The sequence below is a fragment of the Peromyscus maniculatus genome, chromosome 15 (assembly GCF_049852395.1).
Source record: "Peromyscus maniculatus bairdii isolate BWxNUB_F1_BW_parent chromosome 15, HU_Pman_BW_mat_3.1, whole genome shotgun sequence".
NCBI lineage: Eukaryota > Metazoa > Chordata > Mammalia > Rodentia > Cricetidae > Peromyscus > Peromyscus maniculatus.
In genome coordinates this window covers 80,639,014-80,656,385 of record NC_134866.1, presented here as the reverse complement: position 1 = coordinate 80,656,385, position 17,372 = coordinate 80,639,014, and the positions used below count along the sequence as shown (strand labels likewise).

Here is a 17,372-nt window from a genome sequence, read left to right as displayed (position 1 = left end):
CATTTTTCATCTTGTATAATACATTCAAATTCCTTATAAGGTACATGTTTGAAAACAGAAAAATGCCCTCCAGTGTTTTAAAACCACAGTGATGGCATCTTCTCATTAGCACACTTAACTACTGGCTGGAACTTGAACATCCAGTAAATGGATTAATATATATGGATACAAGGCACCTACTTTTCCCATTTCTATCAGAAGAGAGTTATCAGATGAATAGTTGGATTTCAGGGTAACATGCACAACATCAAAGACTATAGCGAAAACAAACCCTGGTGATGGTGATAGTGAAGTGGATATTTTCTTGCATTTGTTTGCTTTCTTTCCATGTACACTAGCCCACTTGTTCTCCTTGACCAGGGAAGTATCCAGAAAGAGTAATGAATCCAAAGCGACACCTCCTCAACTTCACCAAAAAGTGCTCAGGGCACTCCGAGTCCACACGGGCACACCGTTCCCCTTCGTAAGCCTTGACTGTACTTGGCAGAAGTGTGCAGGGCACCCTGAGTCTACACAGGCACCACCTTGCCCCTTCGTAAACTAGCAGAGTCTTAATTCACAGGAGGCCCCAATGAGGCCAGCCTCCTGAAAGCCTCTAAAAGAGATGCAGGAATTGACACCTCAGGGTTCATATAAAGTGTCTTCAACCAGGTCTGTGGATGCTGGTGACATCACAACTATGCAGAAGACTAAAGCCAAAAGATCACAAACGGGAGGCTGACCTGGAGCCCAGAGCAAGTTCAAGACCGGCATGTGCAATGCAGTGAGACTCTTTCTCAAATAAAGAGAAAAAAAAAAATACAAAAAGGGCTTGGGAAATAGTTCAGTAATCAGGTGCTTGTCTAGCCTGTAAGAGAACCTTAGATTCAAATCTTCAGCAATAGAAAAATAAAATAGACTATTTGAAAGGGTTATTTCCTAATCTTCAAAAAAACACATTTCAAACCTGTACCAATCTCTCTCAGGAACACTGACTGGGGAGCTGGTTCACTTGATGTCTGCTGGGTGTTATCATTGCCAACCTTCCCATACTTAGCATTTCTTAAGGTCAGGCTGCATGGTTTTCTTTTCCTTGTGCAGCAATCAACATCCCCTAGCATTATCTGTGAGTTTAATTAACATCATGTTTACTTAGCCTTAAAGAAGCTGTTGAATAATGATAAACCCCTGATAGTTAATTAGGAAGGTAGACTACGATATTATCAACTCATCTATCAAGAACTGTATTCTCAAGCTATTAAATTCATAATCATTAAGTCAGATAGTATGATTGTTTTTAAAAGCTACTGCAGAATACATTTAGTGTTAATTCAAATTAATGCCTCCTTTCACTTCAGGAAGGGACCATTAAATATACTAGTTTGTCAATGTTCATCAAAGGAATTAGAAATGATAAATTCATATCCTGGAAATTTCAGCACACTTACTTGAGCAAATTAGCTAAAATTCAGATTAGTTATTACAAAAATAGGCATTTGCATTTTTACATTTAATATTTAATCTGTAATTTATAAATACTTTCTCAGCATATTTAATTATTAGTGTTCCTATATGTAAATAAAATGAATGAGGAATGTGTGTCAACACAAACAGTAACCTAGTAAATATGTTACTTATGGATATCAATATTAACTAATATTAGTGTCACTCATTAATATGACTGCCCTAAAACTAAAATTAAGAAGGGCCATTTGTAAAGAAAACTTAAAAAATGAGTTTTCCTAAGAATCAATGTAGACTGATCTGTATATTACTATTACAGAAAGCAAAATGGAAAAGTAAAATAAAAAAACCCTCATGATTACATCAGTTATTTAAAGTCTATTAGCAAGCACTAAAAGGGTGATTTAAATAATCTTTAAAAAGCAACACATAAGTAAATCCTGAACGTGGGTTTTATTGAAATCATGAGAGGCCTATCTCATGGCACACAACATAATTTAAGTGTCTATAACCTTTGACACATTCCACAGGAAGCTGGAGATATTATTAAAATTGTAACGCACTGGGAACTTTCTAAACTCTCTCAACAATCCAAGAGGAAGCCTTCAAACGTAAGCTGCTTCGATGTGGTAAAACCAGAGTGAGGAAATACAGGCCACAACAGAGCCCCTCAGGTACATGAGACAAATCTCTATATTTAGGACATAGGATTTTGGCCTCACAGTGAATTTATTGCTAAGATTCTTAAAGGCAAAGGGGCATTTTATTGTACATTGAATAGTGAAATATCTGGAACATATGTGTTTGCCCCTTTCCAGCACACACACACACACACACACACACACACACACACACACACACACACACACAGAGCTCCTTCCCTTTCATCAGAGTGACTTAAGTTCCTCTCACTTCTCCCCAGGCAGTCATCCATGGGAAGAACAGGGATGCCCAACCAAGTCGAACAGTAATGCCACCTCACACAAATCTCTCATAATTCATCCTGATCCCAAAACTGGACCTTGTCAAATGTTTTCTCTAGTTTGGATCCTCATGGGCACAGGTCAAAAACAAAACAAAAACAAAAAACAAAACAAAACAAAAAACCCTGAAGAGACTTACACACTCATACTCTACCCTGAAATGCATTCTTCCTATCTGATTCTAAGATAACTCCCTCTTCCTACCCTATTCAAGTTCCTAATAGTCTAACCAGTGTTCACCCCGCCAAAAGTACCTCCATCGCAGATCTCCAGTGGAAGTAACCCAAAAGGAAACTTACTCATCCATACACAGTATGCTCTGTTTACCCAACAGGTTTTAGGTGGTGACTGTCCTTGTTCTAGGCACACAATAGCAACCAGTATTCCTTCCTTGTAAAGCCAGGATTTAGCAAGAAGACAGCTGCATACAACTTGAGACAAAGGCAGAGCTAAACTGGATTAGGACTGGGGCAGATCACCCACAGTCAGCACTCGGATTACTCACCCCCTGGCTCCTCCCTGAAAAGATCCACTGAAGACTGGGAGGCACACAAGCAAGACAGAAACCCGTGTCTAAGAAAGGACATTACTCTTTTGGATAGTAGTGGAGGGCAAACTTTGGACTGATGTGACGCCAATAAATACAAGGGAGCCCTGTGATGGGCTGCATGATTTTGGTGCTGGTATATGACATGAAGACTGAACAGGGTACCACCTCTGCTCACTGCCATCACCAAGACCGGTCACAAAGCTTTTCTGCATCCTAATGGCTGCTCGGAGGCCTTCCACTTGTTTGGATGACAAAGAAAATGCGCACAGGTTTCATTATCTAAGTCAGACCAGACTCTGTGAGGACATGGACATCTGGGTATCTGGCTCATGTTGGGAAAGGAAGACAATTTTGGTCCAGGGCACCCACACCCCATTTCTGCCTAAATTGTCTCGAAGCTCAGTTTTCCCTCAGAAAGGCTTGGGGGCTCAGTGAAGGTTTGGCACCTGGATGGGGTCACTTGTCTCCTGGTAGAAGAACCTATTACTCATCACCTACCAGGTCTCTGGAAGGCCTTGGCTTTTTTCAATTATTCCAAGTAGCTAAAAATATAGTTTAATTTTAAATTACAATTACATTGAGACACGAGTTCTTAACATGTCTGATCATGGTAAGAAACTGAGCAGACAAAGCCCCACTGGCTGTAATTTTTTCATCTGCAGCTGACTGGAAAGGTCAACATTGAGTACAACCTGTTAATGACCACCAGGAAGAGAGCAGAGGAGTTGGCTCCAGCTTATTGCTTTACCTTGATGAAGATTTTGATAAATTCACACAGGAGACCAATTACAGACCAAAGCTGAACTATTCCAGAACATCTGTTAGCTATTTCCTCACACAACCGTTGAATCTGAGCATCTGAATCTTCCTTCGACACAGAGGAAGGCTGAGGGGGTGCAGACCGGCCATCACCAGGAGGCGAACACGGTCTAATGAACTGCCAGGTAAATGCTGCTGTATACACAAGAGAGGCTTCCGCCTCCATAGTTTCAAAATCAAGGGGTTTGCCCACGTGAGAGAAACTGTAAGAAACTAGTTTCTAGATCCAAGAAGTGTTTTTTATAAGAGAAAAAAGAATCCAGTAGTTCCAACCACTCTGGGATGAAAAATGGTAGTATTTGTTGTATCTGTTTCAAATCATTTTTAAAAGGAGAATTTTCCTCTTCCTAAACATCTTTGGCCTCATGTCCCCAAGCTGGCCTTGAATTTCTGACCCTCTACCTCTCAAGTATGAATTGCTGAGAGGACAGGCTTGAAACACCACTTCCGGTTTAACGTGTTGCTGGGAACCAAACCCAGGGAGGGCTTCCTGTGCAATGTGTCAGTACTCTATAAACTGACTTACATCCCCAGCTGCCATTCATTTTGAATAGTGCAACATATATGTATAAATATAAATAAATATATGTATCATTAACATAATTAACTTACATTTTTACATTTTGACTATTGCTTTCCTATATCGAGGGAAAAAGCACTGATAAAGATTTGGAATTGCACACGAAGGGAATGAACAGGTTCCTTTAAAGACCTCCACATCTCAGTCTTTCTGCTGGCTGTGCTAGAGTAAAATGCCATTGCAGTTCAAGCAATACAATTGTTCCTGTCCCTGAATGAGTCTGCTGAAGTCCAACTGAGCCCCTCCATAGAAAGGTGACCTCAGACATTCAATGTCCTATAAGACAGAAAGCGGTTGGTTTCACATCTATAAGAAAGTTCATTCATAGTTTCTGGATGCATACACACACACATGCCCATTTAAAAACTCATTTGTGTGTGTCTCGGTATGTCACCATTGCTCTAATTAATTGATAAGTTAAATAAACATCTCTGAATATGTTCACTTCATGTGACAGTCTTGTTTTTAACTTTGGGATAAGCTATAGCTTAGCATGCAATATGCACTCTATATATTTTGTAACATAGTTTTTTTCTACTCAACATTGTAATTTTGGGCTTTAACCATGGCAACATAAATATGGGTCTAATTCATTTATTTTTGAGATTATCCATTTGAAGAAAATTTTAGGATTCTTAAATGCACTAAAATTACAGACTGTGGACATTTCTTTCTTCTCCTTACAACACTGAGTATGTAGGACTCCGTGCTTTTGAAAATCTGATTGCAAAATTCTCAAGAATGTATTTGAAGAAAAAATATTGTGCAAAACCAAGACAGTGTACCTTAAAACCTCTGGACACTTTCCCCACGTCCTGGTATTGCTCTCCCTCCTGCCCCCCTCCCAACCCCCACCCTATCTCTCCCTTCTTCCTGCTGACTTCTCTCCCAAACACTTTGTCTGTCTCCTGAGGACCAAGCAATCCCCTTTCTGGGCATCCCCAGTTGACATCGCCAGCACTTTAATTCAATAGAACAAAGTCACATGGAGTAGCTGGCCGAGTAAGCGTGATTCCTGCCTAAAGGAAGCAGAAAGCAAGCTTCCGTGATCTCTTCCTCAGGCTGTCACTCATTTCGAGATAATCTACCTGCTGAGGTCAAAACAAGCCTCTTCTTAGGCTTTTGTTCATTCACTCAAGAAACTATTTGCCGAGTGTGTGGATATATTTAGGTGGACACTGTTCTGAACAAATCCATGGCTTCCTTCTAGACTGGAAGTAAAGAAGGCAGACAATAAATGTACAGTAACATTCATCACATGTGGACCGATGATGGAGGAGAAACAAGGCAGGAGCTGGGGAGAAGGGAGCAGGTTTGGGAAGCAGTGATTTTAAACAGCTGTTCGGGAAAGGCCTCACGGGGGGGGGGGGGGGGGGGGGGGGGGGGGGCGGGGATTGCTAAGACCAGGAAGTGAGAGAGTAAGCCCTCAGAATGAGCAAAGGCCCTGGGGCAAGTGGGTTCCAGGAACAGAAGCAAAGCGTGCCAGTATGCCAAGATGGGGGTGAGCAGAGGAGTGGCCTAGACCGCTGGACAGTAGAAGGAAAACCATGTGGAGACCAGGTTGCACACCACAGGAGCATAGGGAGTCTGAATTCAGTCAGAGAAAGGGAAACTGTTGAAGTTTCTGACCATAATCTGATGTTTGAAGAAAATCATTCTGGATGCCAAGCTGAAGCAGTAGAAAAAGGAAGCAGGGTGAGCATTTAGGAAGCAAGGTTGATGTGCATCCTGGATACACGCCATGTCTCATGACTCTGGTTTAAAATACAACATTTCCCTTTTTAAAACTGAGCAAGATGGGGCCGGAGAGATGGCTCAGTGGTTAAGAGCACTGGCTGTTCTTCCAGAGGTCCTAAGTTCAATTCCTAGCAATCACATGGTGGCTCACAATCATCTGTAGTGGGATCTGATACCCTCTTCTGGTCTGCTTGCAAGCATACATACAGTGTAGAGTACTTATACACATAAAATAAACAAATAAATCTTAAAAAAAAAAAAACTGAGCAAGACCTCCCCAGATTCAATGAGGGCACTATATATGAGCCCCTACCTCCAGGATGCTGGAGAGATGGCCAGTGTGGATGCTGTGACAAGACCAACCTGGGGGCTTTAGACTTTTTTTTTTTTTTAACACTAGCACCATGAAAAGTTATGAGGAAGATGTCCCTACTGACCAGCTTGAAACATGAACTAAGCTTCTCCATTATCAGAGACATTCTTCCTAGAGGCACAAATCACAGTCTTCATTTATGAGCAAAATGTGTAAACAGAGTCCAACAGCTATAAGAAAGTATGAGTGTTTAAGCTTTCAAAAGTTCTGAGGAAAAAATCATACATATATGTGTATGTATATATATGTATATCTATAGATAGATATATATAGATAGATACACACACACATATATATATATATATATTTATGGTCATATATATATATGACCATATTCAGTGCTTCTTGGAAAAACTAATCCATTAAGATAAGCCCATACTGAGGTTGGGCCCAATTCTCTGTCTTCACCAAGGAAAAGAGAGAAAGATGAACATACAGATATTAGGAAGGCACTATCCAATGAAACAAGTATCTGTGGAATGTGTCTTTCCTGTGTATAAAATACTGCAAGGAAGAAAAGAAAAATCCTTCCTATGGCCTCAAGCATACGACTGTCCCACTGATACTGGTGTTCTAGGGCAGAACACAGAAAAGAAGTATAAACAGGTAGGTGTGGCAATCTGAAGTAATATGAATTACCTACCAATCAGCTCTTAAACATATTTTCATAACAAACACTAGAATCCTTTGTAGCATATAGTATATTATGCATTGTAAGATATCCAATGGTTAATAAGATTTCCTTCATAATCTCTTAATGATTTACTTGACAGAAATGTACTTTTTAAAGTTTATGTCTTCTAGGACCAGTGAGATGCTCAGTGGGTAAAGACCCCTGCTGCCCAACAATGCAAGCCTCCTACCCTGAGTTCGGTTTCTGGAACTCACATAAAGGTAAACAGAGAAGAGCAGTTTCACAAAGTTGTCCCCTGACTTCCATATGTGTAGCCTCTCATAATAATAATAATAAAAGTAAAAATTAATAAAGGTTTATATCCTCTAAATTACTTTCCATTTTGTAGCTACTTCAAAGATGGACAGACCAGTACAGCTACTGAGATATGGCTGACATGATGAGCTGGCCTGGAACTTGCTATTTAGACCAAGTCTAAAACTCTCAGAGATCTGCCTGCCTCTCCCTCCTGGGTAGATGTCTGCCTCATTAAACACATGAGCTACCATGCCTGGCTATGAGGTATTTTGAGGGAGTCGTTAAATACAGTTCCTGCCTTGAAGAAGTTTTTAATTTAACTTCAAGTACCAGTTGAATGTATAATACCAAACTGATGTAATAATGTACATTCCTACTGGATAGAGCCAGGCTAAGCATGCACTAAAAACACACAAATCTGGAGGCTTCTTACTGGAACACCCATCATTCTAAGAAGCATTACAATGGAGTCCGCAGATGAATTGAGAGAGGGTCAGCACAGTACCAATATCAAGGAGGAATGTGAATGATAGGATGGATTTAGAGCTGGGCAGATTCAATGGTGGGTGTTAAGAGTCATGCATTAAAGTAAGCAGGCCTAAGTCTCAACACCCTTCAGATGTTTAGTACAGTGTATTTGTAACAGGCATCATAAGAGGTACCTATCTAGTCTGCATGCCCTCTCCAGGGGGAGGACTCATATCATTAGGTCAGGCATCTATTTCCATAGGGGTCTTTAAAGGCTAGGAGAGTCAATGATTGACAAGACTTTTGGATTAAGGTTATGATGTAATGTAGAGATGAAAGACCTCAAATCAGGAGTGTTGGTGGAGGGTGGGAAGAGGGGACTACAAAGGCAGATAATTAGTGTCTCGGGGACAAGAGATGGAGGACTGGTCCTGCATCTTGGGAAACTGCTCAGAGGGCCGACTGTTGCCCAAAGGTTGCAAGGGCTCATTCCTGACTCCGAAGGTCTAATCCTTTCTGCCAAGGCAAAGAGATGTTATCACCTGGCTAGGCCTACTGGCCTCAGGGCCATCGAAGTGACAAGGAGTAAGATTTGAGGGAGAGGCACACCTAGAGGAGCCAGTTTCCTAACTGGAGGAAAGGTCAGGATTCAATTGCTAGGGGACACACTGGGAATTGAGAAAAACTAGAGGCATCATTAATGACCACTTCTCACCGTTCCCCAGCCTGTGTGTGTGGCAGGGAGAAGAGCTGGCCTCAGAGTCCCAATCCTTCTGCCTCACCCTCCCAGGTACTGGGATTCCAGGTCCATGCACCAGACCCAGTTTTGTTTTGTTTTTTAACTCCATGTTTTGTACACAATATGGGAATATCAGTCTAAAATGTAATGTATCTTTTCCTAAGTAGCCGAAAAGCCCATCCAAATCTTAATATAAAAATGACTGTAGTCAGTTTAGTGGCACTGAATTATCCCAATTAGTAAAATAGACATGATAAGAAATAAATCTTTGAAAAATTAATCTTTAGAAAGTAGTAGGTAAAAAAAAAAAAACATAATAGCTCCAATAATTTAATGTTCCAATCTTCCTTCATTAATCTTCTCCTGCTGTATGTCATCTATGTTTTTGTTTCTTTGAGACAGGGTTTCTCTGGGTAGCCCTGGCTGTCCCGGAACTGGCTCTGTAGATGAGGCTGACCTGGAACTCGGAGATCCACCAGTGCTGGGATTAAAAGCGTGCACTACTCCTTAGCTTTACTTACACTGGTTTTAAGAAATGGTCATTAACATTAGAGAGCTACCTTGGAAGGTGTTCTCATATTCAATTTTTTATTATATTATATATAGTCTCTATTCAAGTAAACATAGGTATATTTCATATATATGTAATTCATAAATATAATACATGTAATTCATATGTGTGTGTCACAGATCAAGGAGCATAATACTGATTTAATCCATCCTAGCCTTCTTCACATGGAAATTAAATTTCAGGCTGAGACTATAGCTCATGTCCAAGCAGAGCACATGTCCAGGATGTGTGAGGCCTTAGGTTCATTTCCTGTACTATAAACAAATACCTAGTTCATCTGTTGTCACTAAAGCTATTCAATTCTTAGCCCGTTAATATTCTTTAGACGAACAACTAAATACCACTTCTCCAGATAAAAAGCACTCTCTGTGTTTAGTTCCTGGGACTAACCACTGAAGGGAGAGGACTTTAGTTCTGGAATCACCGAAGGGCTTTTGCATGGCACTCAGCAGAAGTTTACTACCATCCAGAATGAACAGCCTGGAGGCTTAACACGCCCCAGCTAGCTCAAAGGCATTTTGCTTTTCTCTAGCAGTTTGGCATAATGCTCTGCCCACCAGTGAACTGCCCCTGATCCCATGTGCTGCTGCCATTGGAACACAAACACAAACATGCAAAGGCCCTATCAGAGCTCCACTTGGTGCCTTCTGCCAGGCCAAGTCACGTGGCAGCATGCCGCCGCCGCTGGGTTGCTTCTGTTCGGTGGGTTTTGTTGCTGGCTGCTCCTAATTCAGTATCTTGCAAAATGACATTCTGTTAATGACATGGATGTCAAAGCTGTGATAATGGGCAGAAGTAAAAGAAAAACGTTTCCTAAATGGAGAGGCAGTGGGAAAACTGCCAAGTGGGTATTAAAATGAGTTGTGTGCTTGCCCCACGCTTCTGCACCCCGTCCCTTCCCACTTGTTTGCAACATGAAAGGGAAGCGGCACCCTAAGGGGAGAGGAACGCCTCACCTTGGTGAGCGTACAGAAAACAAACAAACAACAGTAAAAACAAGGGGTCAAGGGAATGTTTTCTCTTAATTAACTTGACAGCTGTCTTTTCTTTTTCTCATTTGAATCCAATGGTGTTTTCTTAGTCATTCTTTTCCTTGGCCAAGAAGGGATTGGCCATGAGGAAGCCAGTCTGTTGCTGGAGACAGGAGGGCTGGTGAGATAGCAGAAGAGGCTGGCCTGCAAACTGCTCCTTATCCCGCCGGGGTGATGGATGCTCCTCTGGGCTGTCAACTGCAAGCCCAGTGAAAGAATCGGGGGTCTAAAAGAGGACCAGTGATGGATGAAGATAGTGCTACCCATTAGTGTGAAACACAGCCCAAGAAAGAAGCCACATGGCTCCTCTAACTGGGGGGCCTCAGACACAGGGGCACATTTGGTGCCTTCACATGTAAATGTGTAATTCTCTTTTCACAGGGGCCCAAGACAGAGCTCTATTTTTGACATAATAGAGTTCTTAGAAGAAGAAATTCACAAAACAAGGTTTACAACCAGCAGATATTTGCTAATTCTAAGCCCTTTACAACCTCATCCCCTATGGATCTGTAGAATGGTGATATGGTTATCAACTCTCAGCTGGGTATGGTAGCTCACAAAGGCTGAGGCAAGATTACTATTGGTCTGAGGTCAGCCTGGGCTACAGGATAAGATTCTATCTCAAAGCAGAAGAAGAAGAGGAGGAGGAAGAAGAAATAGTATCAGCTAACACAGAGATTAAATAAAAATAATACATATAAAGAAATTATATCAAGTGCCTTACAAATATTAGCTATAAAAAAAATAAGGTATTTATAAGCCATGCCAGCCTGGGCTACATAGTGAGCCTATCTCAACACACACACACACACACACACACACACACACACACAGGGGGGGGGAGAGTAAATAAATTAAGCATTTGGCCTTTCTCTCTTGTACATATTCTCTCGTACATCCATGCTTTCCTACTTTGAATTTTACACTCAAGTTTTTCCTTCAAGGATCTTGGAACACGAAGTGTACCTTGGCCCACAGAATTACCTTTCTGAATCAAAACAATGGATTATGTAAGAAGGAAAAAGGTCAACTCCAGGGCAGCAATGCTTTAGTAAATGTAAATATTAACTCGGTCATAGGCGGAATATAAGTACAAAGAGGCTGCCTAAAGAAACAGGAAAACCAAAGGTTCGGAAGCAGTAGTATGGAGAATCCACCCAAGCACCGGCCAAAGGCTTCCAACTGTCAGAATGTAGGTAGGGCGAGCATTTGCACCCATGTTTCAGACCAACTGTCCAAACCATGAGTATCAGCCCAGCTTAGCCCAAAGCCTTGGCCCGTTCAAGGCACCTAACATCTTCTGTTACCATACACCTCCAAACAACCTTGAGCAAGCCCACAGAGACCCTCTCCCTGCAGATGGACAGCAAAAACAATAATAAAAACAACTTTACACTGACCGAGTGCTCAGTATACTCCAAAGACTTCATTTTCTGGAGCGTCTTATAAATCGGACTTATTTTCATTCACAACTTTATGAATACAAAAACTGAAGAACTAAGAACGTCCAAAACCTGTCCAAGACCACACAGCAAATGGGCATCTATGCTCCACATTTGTCTCTTGAGCCTGTGTTTTGAGTTGTCTTTGCTCCTTGTCTCTATAGGAGAAGGAATACTTTGATGAGCCTAAGGTTAATACCAATGATGTCTGCTCTTATAAATGAATATGCCAGCATTCTGCTGGGCCATAAATCATGTGTCCTCAGTAACTCTGAATCCAGAAAACATCAAATCAATCAGTCTTGAGCCTAAAGCGTGAAGATCAGTTGCAGGAGGTGGGCCAAGCTACCGAGGATCACATCGGTCCATAGCCCATCAGTCCATGCTTTCTAAGAGGTAGTAAGCCTGACCATCAGCATGAGACAGACACTCCACTGTCACTAAGCAGGGTGCTTGTTGTCCCATGTTGCACATGTTTTCAGGCCTGTGGTGGACACACAACAGGACTGTGCACCATTGGGTACTCATTCCTCCACAGTACATTTCCACAGGTCCACAGGTAGATGACTCAACACATGGGTCATCCTTTTCCCTGCCCAAACCAGCTGGTCTAGACACAACCAGGGAGACAACTGTGTTTATACAGTGTGTGCCAGACACCTTGTCCCACTGCTTCTGAGGGAGTTACCCAATCTACACTTCTGGATCTCATTCTCTTTAGAAGGGCTTGTTTGCTTCTTCATTTCCAAATAACTAACTCTGGATATTCAAGAGAACACAGAAATCCAGTTTGTGATTGCTAACCCCTTCTCTTTTTGATACAGGACCTTGCTATGTAGCCCAGGCTGGCCATAAACTAAAGATCATCCTGCCTTGGCCTCTTGAGTGTTGTTGGGGTTACAGGTGAATCCAATGTGCCGAACTACACAAAGTATCCATCTATGCAGTGGCTTTGGAGAAAAGATTAAAGGCCACATTCATAAATAAATTTGCAATAGAGACCAGAAGCAGAGCGTAACTTACACTAACTATGCTAAATGTGGTGAGGTTTTGTAGTGGTGAAGTATTCATACATAAGGTAGGTCAAAATGAAATAAGTAAACAATATAAAATAAATGTCTCTACAACTCTTACAGCCTTACCCAAATTCTCCAACCTTTCTTGTACATTCTTTCAAGGTGGCACTCTGGTTAGGAATGGTGGCATACACCTGGGGTCCCAGTACTTGGAGGCAGAAGCATGGGGGACTGTGAGCTTCAGCTTAATATGTCTCAAATTCAACACATAAATACATATAAACCAATCCTACAAACATACATACAAGATGTAATTCCTTCTATCTCTTATCTTCCCCAATTCTTGCCTCTACTCTAAGAGAGCATGAATGTGAAGAATCTGTATAAGAAAATCCTGTGATTCGGATAAAGGTTGGGAGGAATTCACATGAGACAGTGTGCTTGGGTTACTAAGGAAAAGTTAACCTCTGGTGCAGTCTCCTTCAGATATCTGCCTGGCCTCTTACAGGCATGGCCACCTGTTCTCCAGGGCCCAGCCTTGGGTGTAATGAGCTGACCTCATTCATCCCTACTTTCAGCTTTGGTCCTTATTAGTAAGTACCTTGAGTGCCAGAAAACCAGGCTGACTCCCCCTCTTCACTGTTTTCAGCAGACACCCAACCTAAACTCACTCTGTATTCCCTGCAGTGACTCAGGAGTTCCTGTTCATTGTGTCCCTGGATTCCTGTTTATGAAAAGTTATGGAATCCTGACCTCGCCATGGAAACAGTCTACGTTGAAAGTGTATGGTGCAGAGTGGTGGTGTCCTACCATGTACGGTTTCCATAATGAAAGGGCTCTTGAATAACCCCTGAAGTGAAATTAAACTGGGTGCCACGATGCCAAGCCTGGAATTATGATTCCCCAACAGAATGAGAACAAGCCCTTGATCCCATTAAGAAAATGAATGTGAAATCTGCCCCTGCCTATTTTTGCCCATTATTTTCCTAAATCAACCTTAAATCCTACCGGAAGATCAAAATGCATATGAAAACAAGAAAACATTGAAACATTGAAACAAGAAACAATGAAAACATTGTTAAAGCCATCTTGAAATTTAAACCTCTCAAGATCTACCAGGTAAGCCGTTCCTTAGACTTTGTGGTAACACCGTATTTTCATTCATAGTATAATCATAAAATGGTAGGGCACATTCATGTAACAAAAAACATTTTCTGTGTCCTTAAATTGAGGGTCTCTCTTCACATGCCTGGTTTTCAGAAGCAGTGACCATGATTGCCAGTTACACTAAGAAGCCACGTTTATGAACATGGAAAATGACTTGTTAAGGCAAGCAGTAAGTTGTTCCAGCGTGTTTGGAACTCATCGAAGAGTCAGATAAGCAGGCGACTCAGGACCCTTCTCACCAGCTGGCAGCTGGTGCTTGCCCTGCTCACAACTCTGAGAGGTGGAAAGTTGTGGTCAGTCTGCTCCATGACTGAGCCCAAGGAAAGAGAGGCAAGCTCCAGCCCAACGATCAGATAAAGGTTTGCAACACGAACCAATAGTGCAAAGCCTGTAATTCTGGGGAACACCACCCTATGGGAAAAAGAGGCTGGAATTTCTCACTACCGGCAGCTTTAGAGACCACTGCCTTAATCAATCCCACAAACCAACATGCCACACCAGCCATTTCTGCTTTTCCTTCATGCTGGTGTCCCATTCTGTGGAATTGTACATTCAAAACTGTTTTACTTCTGCCCATCTCTTGAATTTATTATTACTGAGTAAAGGTCTTGTTTCTTACAGTATGGGGCAAGAACATACATAAGTATAATTCTGCCTCGTGAACAGTACAACAAACACTTGATGCTATATGTATCAAATGACATACATTGTTTCTTAGCCAGGCCTGATGGCACAGGCCTGTAATCTCAGTTACTCTACTATACCATGAAAGTTTCAAGGCCTGACTGAGCTCTAAGTTCAGGGTTAGCCTGGGCAGTCTAGTGAGATAATGTCTCAAAATAAAAGGTTAAAAAGAGGACTGACTATGCAGTCAAAGGTCAGGTGTTTACCCAGCAAGCATGTGGCCACACATTCAACCCTAGTAGAAACCATTAAAGAAATCCAACTGTACTGAAAAGTGAATTACAAGCACCTTAGCAGTTATTTTTTTTTGCATGTAAAAGATTCAATATTTGGGCTAGAGGATATAGCTCAGTAATAGGACACTTGCCTTGGAATGGGCAAGGGCCTGGATTCAATCTTTAGCAATACTGAAAAAGAGAAAGAAATAGTAATTTTTAAATGCAGGAAAGGGGAACCGATGAGTAGCCAGCAATAGGCAATTCTGACTTTCAGACAGTAACAACGGCGATCAGCAGCCCTGTAGGCAGAGCTGACTCCCGTCCACCTCCACAACACAGCCACCAATCGAGTGCTGTTGTTTTAGCTCAACTTGTTTTTCAGTCATGTGCGTAGCTTTTGTTACTTCACCAGAAATCCCCGACCATTTTTTTGAAGGGTGTCTTGCCTGAGGCTGAGGAGGGCTGGTACCAGGATTTGAGAAACCAACTCCGGAAATCTGGGGAGGGAGACATTTCCCTGCATTTTAAAAAGGGCTCTATTGTTTGGTTAGGAGACTTTGTGTAATAGGAGGGGGAAAAAATAGATGAATAAAACAAAAATTGGTCTACCCCAGTTTTCATAGATACTAGGTAGTCACTGTTTTAAAAAGTGACCAAAGACAAAAAGAAAATAAATCCAGGAAAGTCATCTAAAGTAGAGAGAGATTTCACTATGTAGGTAGTAGGCTAAACCGTGTTCCTGTTTTAGGGTAATACACCTTTTGAAGTAGTACAGAAAGGAGAGATGATTAACGAAGAACTTTTTTTTGTTGTTGTTTTTCAAAACAGGGTTTCTCTGTGTAGCTTTGGAGCCTGTTCTGGAACTCACAGAGATCCACGTGTCTCTGCCTCCTAAGTGCTGGGATTAAAGGTGTGCCCCACCACAGCCTGGCTAAAGAGAAAGTTTTTAACACTGAGAGATGAAAAAGGGTAGGGTAGGGGTGTTGCAGACGTTCCCAGGAAGATTGTGCCTTAAATATATTGTTAAACACAATATACAATCTTTCTTTAATGTAACCTTTAAAACTTGATGATTCCATTAAACCTCAGAAGAACCAAAAATTAATGTTTGTGTGTTAATAATTAATTATAAAAGCTAACTTCACCTGCAATCCTCCTGGCCCTCGAGGTCACCGCCTTACTTCACAAATTAGTCATTTTTCAACTGTCAGAACTTCCTCTTAGAGAAACAACTTAGATTCATGCCCCCTCCCTCTTCTAAGATATGATTTTTATCTCAGAAAACCCTAAAGCTGACCTCATCAAAGAGGAAGGGTTAGCCTGCTCCTACAGAAATGAGGAAAGCTGCTTCTGTAATCTTTATATATTGTTTCGTAATGGGAAGACCCAGGAATGAAAGGGAGGCTGATGACTCTTCTTTGGCATAGTGCATGATTGAGTTAGTCTGGCCACCAAAGGCTTTGCATGCAAAATGGACTACGTGGTTATAAAAACTAGAAACTACCCCATACTAAAGACCTAGTTGTCTCTGAATTATTCACTATCCAAAATTAAGTGATGACAGTACCAAGAATTGTGGAGAGAAGACCAGTTAGAGGTGTTCAGGCTGGTGTCCTGAGAACCCCGAGGATTGAGAGGCAGAGCCCATGTCTGCTTTTCCCCAGACCAGTATTCCTCTGAACACTCAGCTCCCTCCCTAGAAATAATGGTCACCTCCAGGTTTTGTTTCTAGCCAAACCAGCTTCCCATCTACCTCCTTTTATATATACCCCCGCCCCTTTAACCCCTTTTTTCTGAGATGACACAGAGCAAAGGATCAGGTAGAAAAAAAAATGAGTCTTCCAAATACTGTGAGAAGAAGCTACAACAACAAGGGTAATGAATCACAACACACAGAAAAACATGGCTGAAAGCGGAGACTACAAAGCATCACCTCATGCCGGTTTAAAACACACGGAGAACATGGGAATAGGGAGACATGTACACATGTGCTTTAGTTTTCAAAAAGTCTGATGATTATTACAACCTCTTAATCTGGAAAATGTGTGTCTAATAAGAGAAGAAAGACATCGTTTTGAAGATTACTGGCTGTAATTCCTCTGAAGAAAGGGAGAGAGACAGAGACAGACAGTGATGTGTTCTGTAACTAGCTCATTTACTAAGCTGTTCATTTGTGGTCATCCATACACTGGAGGAGAATGAGAGTAATTTTTTTTTTCCTTCTCATATTCCAAGAAGCCTTTGTGCTTCATGTCCAGGTTCCTAGGCCTTGGAAAATCCTCAGAGGGTTTCACTTTCAGGAACAGACACAGCAACTGGGAAGCAGCCCAAAGGCAAAGCCCCGGGTCCTTCCCTAAGGGGAGAGCGACCTGCCCAGAGCTACAGCTGTAGGAAAGCTAATGGGCAGAGCAGCCAAGCCAGAAGACAGCAGCAGCTTCCCTAGGGTGTGGGAGCTACAGGGGGAGGCAGTGAGGTCTGCCTGTGCAGTTGACTGTGTGAGTGACCAAGACTTTCTAATGCTGAGTCCCAAGACGCAGAAGATGGCAGGCCCTGTGGTCACGAGTGTGTGGCTTGGAGAGCGTAGAGCAGGGCACAGACTAAGAACAGGAGTCACACTCAT

At 41.9% G+C, this 17,372-nt stretch overlaps 1 protein-coding gene across 11 annotated transcripts in view; it reads right to left on the bottom strand.

Annotated features, from left to right (window-relative positions):
- The window catches only part of Mast4 (microtubule associated serine/threonine kinase family member 4), a 594,548-nt gene that overhangs the window by 115,921 nt on the left and 461,255 nt on the right, over positions 1 to 17,372 (bottom strand). The window lies entirely within an intron of this gene.